Source organism: Daphnia pulicaria, chromosome 4 (assembly GCF_021234035.1).
Source record: "Daphnia pulicaria isolate SC F1-1A chromosome 4, SC_F0-13Bv2, whole genome shotgun sequence".
NCBI classification, from domain to species: Eukaryota; Metazoa; Arthropoda; class Branchiopoda; order Diplostraca; family Daphniidae; genus Daphnia; species Daphnia pulicaria.
The window spans coordinates 16,120,813-16,126,375 of NC_060916.1; the positions used below are offsets into that span (position 1 = coordinate 16,120,813).

General features: G+C 49.7%; 3 non-coding genes across 3 annotated transcripts in view; all 3 read right to left on the reverse strand.

Annotated features, from left to right (window-relative positions):
* LOC124338695 overlaps nt 1–715 on the reverse strand; it is a 4,575-nt gene extending 3,860 nt beyond the window's left edge. The window contains exon 1 of the ribosomal RNA XR_006917941.1: nt 1–715. This exon is cut by the window's left edge and continues 3,860 nt beyond it. This is a non-coding gene — a ribosomal RNA (large subunit ribosomal RNA).
* Nucleotides 716–1,351: 636 nt separating this feature from the next.
* LOC124338707 lies at nt 1,352–1,504 on the reverse strand. The gene has a single exon (XR_006917949.1). It is a non-coding gene; the product is annotated as a 5.8S ribosomal RNA (ribosomal RNA).
* Nucleotides 1,505–2,435: 931 nt separating this feature from the next.
* Nucleotides 2,436–4,729, reverse strand: LOC124338748. Its single transcript, XR_006917990.1, has one exon. It is a non-coding gene; the product is annotated as a small subunit ribosomal RNA (ribosomal RNA).
* Nucleotides 4,730–5,563: the final 834 nt, after the last annotated feature.

The window sequence follows — 5,563 nt, forward strand, 5'->3', positions numbered from 1 at the left end:
GGGCAGTACTGTTGGGAAACGCCGCGCTCGTCATCACGGCACCCGCAAAGGTAACCACGAAACTCGCTAACGGACGCCCCGTGTAACAGACACCCAGTCGGTCGCGGAGTCCTACTAGGCCCCCCACTTGCGGACCTTGGCGTGGCTATTGCGATCGCAGAACGACTTATGCAAGAGAGCCGCCAATTCAGGCAGTCTCCACGCAGCGTTAAGGGCATACAACCAAGTGCCGGGAGCGGGGACTTGTTCGACCTTCGAGGGCCCACCCGTTTAACCCCCTGAACGGTTTCACGCACTCTTGAACTCTCTCTTCAAAGTTCTTTTCAACTTTCCCTCGCGGTACTTGTTCGCTATCGGTCTCGTGGCGATATTTAGCCTTAGAAGGAGTTTACCTCCCGCTTAGGGCTGCACGCTCAAGCAACCCGACTCTTGGGAAGGGATCCGATGCACGGTCTCGGCTCGTCTTATCTACGGGCCTGACACCCTCTGTGGGTTGCTCGCCCCGTTCATGGAGACTTGGACGATAGATACCGGACAGACGCGCACGATCCTCCCGAACACCACATTCCTCGGCACCCGCTCAACCGGGCGCGAGGTTCGGTGCTGGGCTCATCCCTGTTCGCTCGCCGCTACTAAGGGAATCCTTGTTAGTTTCTTTTCCTCCGCTTACTGATATGCTTAAGTTCAGCGGGTAGTCTCATCTAAACTGAGGTCAGAATGAATTGTTTGTTTTCAAAAGGAGACAACACTTTATCTAGCTCGGCAGACTTTGGCGTTTTAAAGCCGGGAAAGATTGAATAATTGCCGGTTCAAATTTTTTTTCGAAATAAAGCGAGTCTCTCGTTATTCGCAAAAATTAATTTACGAAAAGTGACAGGGCGTCCTGCGGCTTTTTGTATTGAAACAACGCGTCGTGCGCGAACCAAGCTTGCATAACGAGCGGTTAGAGTGAGTGATAATTCGCGGTGGTCGACACTTCGACACGCCCGGCGCACACACACAACTAAACTCGCGTTGAAGCGGTATATCGCGCACACGCAGCCGACACCTTGTTCGAGAAGATGTGTTTATTTCTAAATTTTTTTTGAGTTGGCTCAAAAATTTCCCATCTGTTTTGCCATCGAAAAAGGTTTCTTTTGAATAGAGAGGAAAAAAACAAAACAGGGCGAACCTTCTTTTATTTTTCCCCCTTTTTTGTATTTGAGGCATCGCGGACACTTAAGTCGCGCGGCACCCAGACGTTAGAGATTCGGGAGCTTTTATGCGGTCAGGCCGGGTGAAAAATAAATCTCGCCGCGACCCAACATGCAAAACCAAGACTGAAAAAATCTCTGTTCGTTCATCATTCGACCGACCCTCAGTCAGATGTGGCCCGAGCGAGAAGCTGGGCCGCCATTTACGTTCAAGATTTCGATGCTCCATGTGTTCTGCAGTTCGCATGGATTAGCGCACTTTGCTGCGCTCTTCATCGATCCACGAGCCTAGTGATCCACCGTTCAGGGTCGTATATAAAACGACATATTCGTTTTCTTCTCTCTTTTTCTCCAACCCGCCCAAGCAAATGAATGCGAGGGCGGAGAAAGAAAGCCAGAAAGAAAATGTTCCGATAAACACTCGTACTAGAATTTGGGTTTAGTGTGTTATTGTGATTTTGAATTCTTCCTACTTCATCGAGAGGGCGAAGGGCAAGCTTAAAAAACATTCGGTTTTCAACGGCATAGTGTCGGGCTTTGGAGTGTTAGTCTATGCGACGCACACGCACGCAACCACGAGTATCTACGGCCAAAAGAACGTCCAGAGCGTACCAAAAGTCTCACACTTTCGTCCCCCACCGAGAATCAAAATCCCGAAGACGAAGAGAAAAAAAAAACAATTTCGATTGGGCGTATCCGCTTTAAACCACCGCGCATCAGAGCGCCTGATACCCGTTCAAAATCTTGATGTTTTTTTTCTGGCTCTCCATCCATCGAGTTTTTTTTTTCAAAGTGTTTGATTTAGGGACTAATAATATAAGACTTTATAAAATCTCCTTTATTGTTCCTTCGGTACTCGCGGCCCAGGCGGGCTATCGTATTCTTCACTCTACTAACGTCAACACTGTGAGCGCCGCTAAAGGTCGAATGAATCTATAGAGACATTCACCATCGAAGCAGAAAGAATTTGCTCACGGCCATAGACAAAATCGAAAGACTTTGTGTTTTTTTTGAGCCGAGAGGAAAGAAAAATCAATTTGAAAAGGCGAATCCGCTTTAAACCACCGCGCATCAGAGCGCCTGATACCCGTTCAAAATAAATGATTTTCTTCCGTCAACCCACACATAGTTCATACGATGTCTTACGCCGAAAGACTTTTGATGGGGTTTTTTTTGTTTTGCAACTTTTAGTTGTTTCGTGCTCAACCAAAGCCATATGCGCAAAACATTTGTCTTGTTCGTTTATGATCCTTCCGCAGGTTCACCTACGGAAACCTTGTTACGACTTTTACTTCCTCTAAAGGATCAAGTTCGACCATCTTTCAGTCTCGCCGTTGGTAGGCACCGCACGGGCAGAGATTGCTCCCCACTCGACGGCACCCCGACAAGCCCGTCCGAAGGCCTCACTAAATCATTCAATCGGTAGTAGCGACGGGCGGTGTGTACAAAGGGCAGGGACGTAATCGACGCGGGCTAGTGACCCGCGCCTACTAGGGATTCCTGGTTCATGGGGATCATTGCAGTCCCCAATCCCAACCACGAAGGAGGTTCAGCGGTTACCCGGTCCTTTCGGACAGGGAGAGTGAAACACGCTGATTCCTTCAGTGTAGCGCGCGTGCGGCCCAGGACATCTAAGGGCATCACAGACCTGTTATTGCTCACTGTCACGCGGCTGGACGCCGCTTGTCCCTCTAAGAAGACTGCGTGACGGACGCGAGAGCAGAAGGTATCGCCGGGGATGACGACGACCGAATAACAATAGAGCCAGCCCCCGCGAGACATTCCCGACAAAGCCCCGCCATACCTCATCCGCCAGGCAACCAACCCGTGAAGGCCGTACACCCGACGAACAAAGCACAACGAAACCAAGCCGAGAGATTGCCTCACTAAAGGAACCAGTCCCACCGAGACCCGAATCGCCGCCACCTGATCCCGACGCCTCCGTACTCCCTTCGGTTTCAATTGATAAAACCCGTCACCTATTTAGCAGGCTAGAGTCTCGTTCGTTATCGGAATTAACCAGACAAATCGCTCCACCAACTAAGAACAGCCATGCACCACCACCCACCGAATCAAGAAAGAGCTCTCAATCTGTCAATCCTTCCAGTGTCCGGGCCTGGTGAGGTTTCCCGTGTTGAGTCAAATTAAGCCGCAGGCTCCACTCCTGGTGGTGCCCTTCCGTCAATTCCTTTAAGTTTCAGCTTTGCAACCATACTTCCCCCGGAACCCAAAGACTTTGGTTTCCCGGAAGCTGCCCGTCGAGTCATTGGAGTAACTCCGACGGATTGCTGGTTGGCATCGTTTATGGTTAGAACTAGGGCGGTATCTGATCGCCTTCGAACCTCTAACTTTCGTTCTTGATCAAGGAAAACATTCTTGGCAAATGCCTTCGCTGTTGTTCGTCTTGCGGCGGTCCAAGAATTTCACCTCTGTCGCCGCAGTACGAATGCCCCCGTCCGTCTCTATTGACCATTACCTCGGGTCCAAAAGTAAAAGACCAGCAAAATCGGACCGAGGTCCTATTCCATCATTCCATGCTGCGATATTCAGGCGTTGGGATACACCTGCTTTGAGCACTCTAATTTGTTCAAAGTAAACGTTGCCGGCCGCCCGAGACACCCGGTGAAGGGCACCCCGAACGATTGACTGGGTGGAGCGAATCGAGTCAACTACGACCAAAATTAAAAAAGAACCCGAAAGAACTTTCCAACTCTGGCCGCAGATACAACAACGACGCACCGACCACCACTCCGGCGATGTTGTCCGACCGTGAAGAGAGTCGGGCTTTGACACCCGGGCTCCCAGAGCGTGAAACGCAACACCCTTGATTCAGAGCGGCGCCGCCCGGCCGAAGACAGACATCCGACTACGAGCTTTTTAACCGCAACAACTTTAATATACGCTATTGGAGCTGGAGTTACCGCGGCTGCTGGCACCAGACTTGCCCTCCAATGGTTCCTCGTTAAAGGATTTAAAGTGTACTCATTCCAATCACGGGGCCTCGGAAGAGTCCCGTATCGTTATTTTTCGTCACTACCTCCCCGTGCCGGGAGTGGGTAATTTGCGCGCCTGCTGCCTTCCTTGGATGTGGTAGCCGTTTCTCAGGCTCCCTCTCCGGAATCGAACCCCGATTCCCCGTTACCCGTTGCAACCATGGTAGGCGCGTAACCTACCATCGACAGTTGATAAGGCAGACATTTGAAAGATACGTCGCCGGCGCGAAGGCCGTGCGATCGGCGTGAAGTTATCCAGAGTCACCAAAATTGGTACGGTGCGCGAGCCCGAAAGCCCGGCCCCGACTGGTTTTGATCTAATAAAAGCACCTCTTCTGCGAGCCCGAAAGCCCGCAGTCGAGGCTCGAGTGCATGTATTAGCTCTAGAATTACCACAGTTATCCAAGTAGGATGGAGTGGATCTAAGGAACCATAACTGATTTATTGAGCCATTCGCGGTTTCGCCGTCTAGCGGCTTGTACTTAGACATGCATGGCTTAATCTTTGAGACAAGCATATGCTACTGGCAGGATCAACCAGGTATTTCGTGTATGTTTGTTTGATATGCATCCGGCGAGTTGCGGGTTTTTATTTCGCCCACGCATCACCAAACACACACCAAATCAACACGTTTTTTTTTTCTTTTTCTTCGGAAACTAAAATTTTTGATCGCAACGCCTGGCGTGTCACAGCGAGTCCCAGTGAAGAGAAACACCGATCCGATCCGTTTGTTGGATTTTTTTCATTTCAATTTCCAAAGTCAAAGACCATTCAACGGTCTATGAGCCCAAAGTGAATCGGATTCATTCGACCGGTCTTGATATATTCATCAACTTTTTTTCCCGTATTACGGTTTTCGACGGTCATATGTGGCGTGCTGTATGCTCATAAGTCAAGCCTGCTTTACTAAGCTGACAAGCATACATCTTTTAAATTTTTGTGGGCTCAGAGTTTTATTTTTATTTTTCCACCGCCGAGGCACACTCTCGCATCACCCCGCACGACACACACACACACACACACCTCACCGCTCAACGGTCACACGAGGCAGAATTTTCCGCAAAGACTTTCGAAGAGAAAGAGAAAACTCGGAACAACCGCGGTCAGAGGCCAGCATAGAGGCATCGTATAGAAAGTCATGGGCGGAAAAAAACAAATCATTTCAAGTCGAGACAAGCAACCAGACTACCCCTATAAAAGTGCGCAATTCTTTAAGAGTTCACCGAAGAATGACCGAGATCAAGTATGCACGAAACGAACATATTCCAAGGGCAGCTGAATAAGCGATTCTGCGCCGAAGCGCGAGAAAAGCAAGCGGTACACCGATGGGGATCGTTTTTTTATCGTGTTAGATTCGTTGTTGTCAAGCAAGGATTC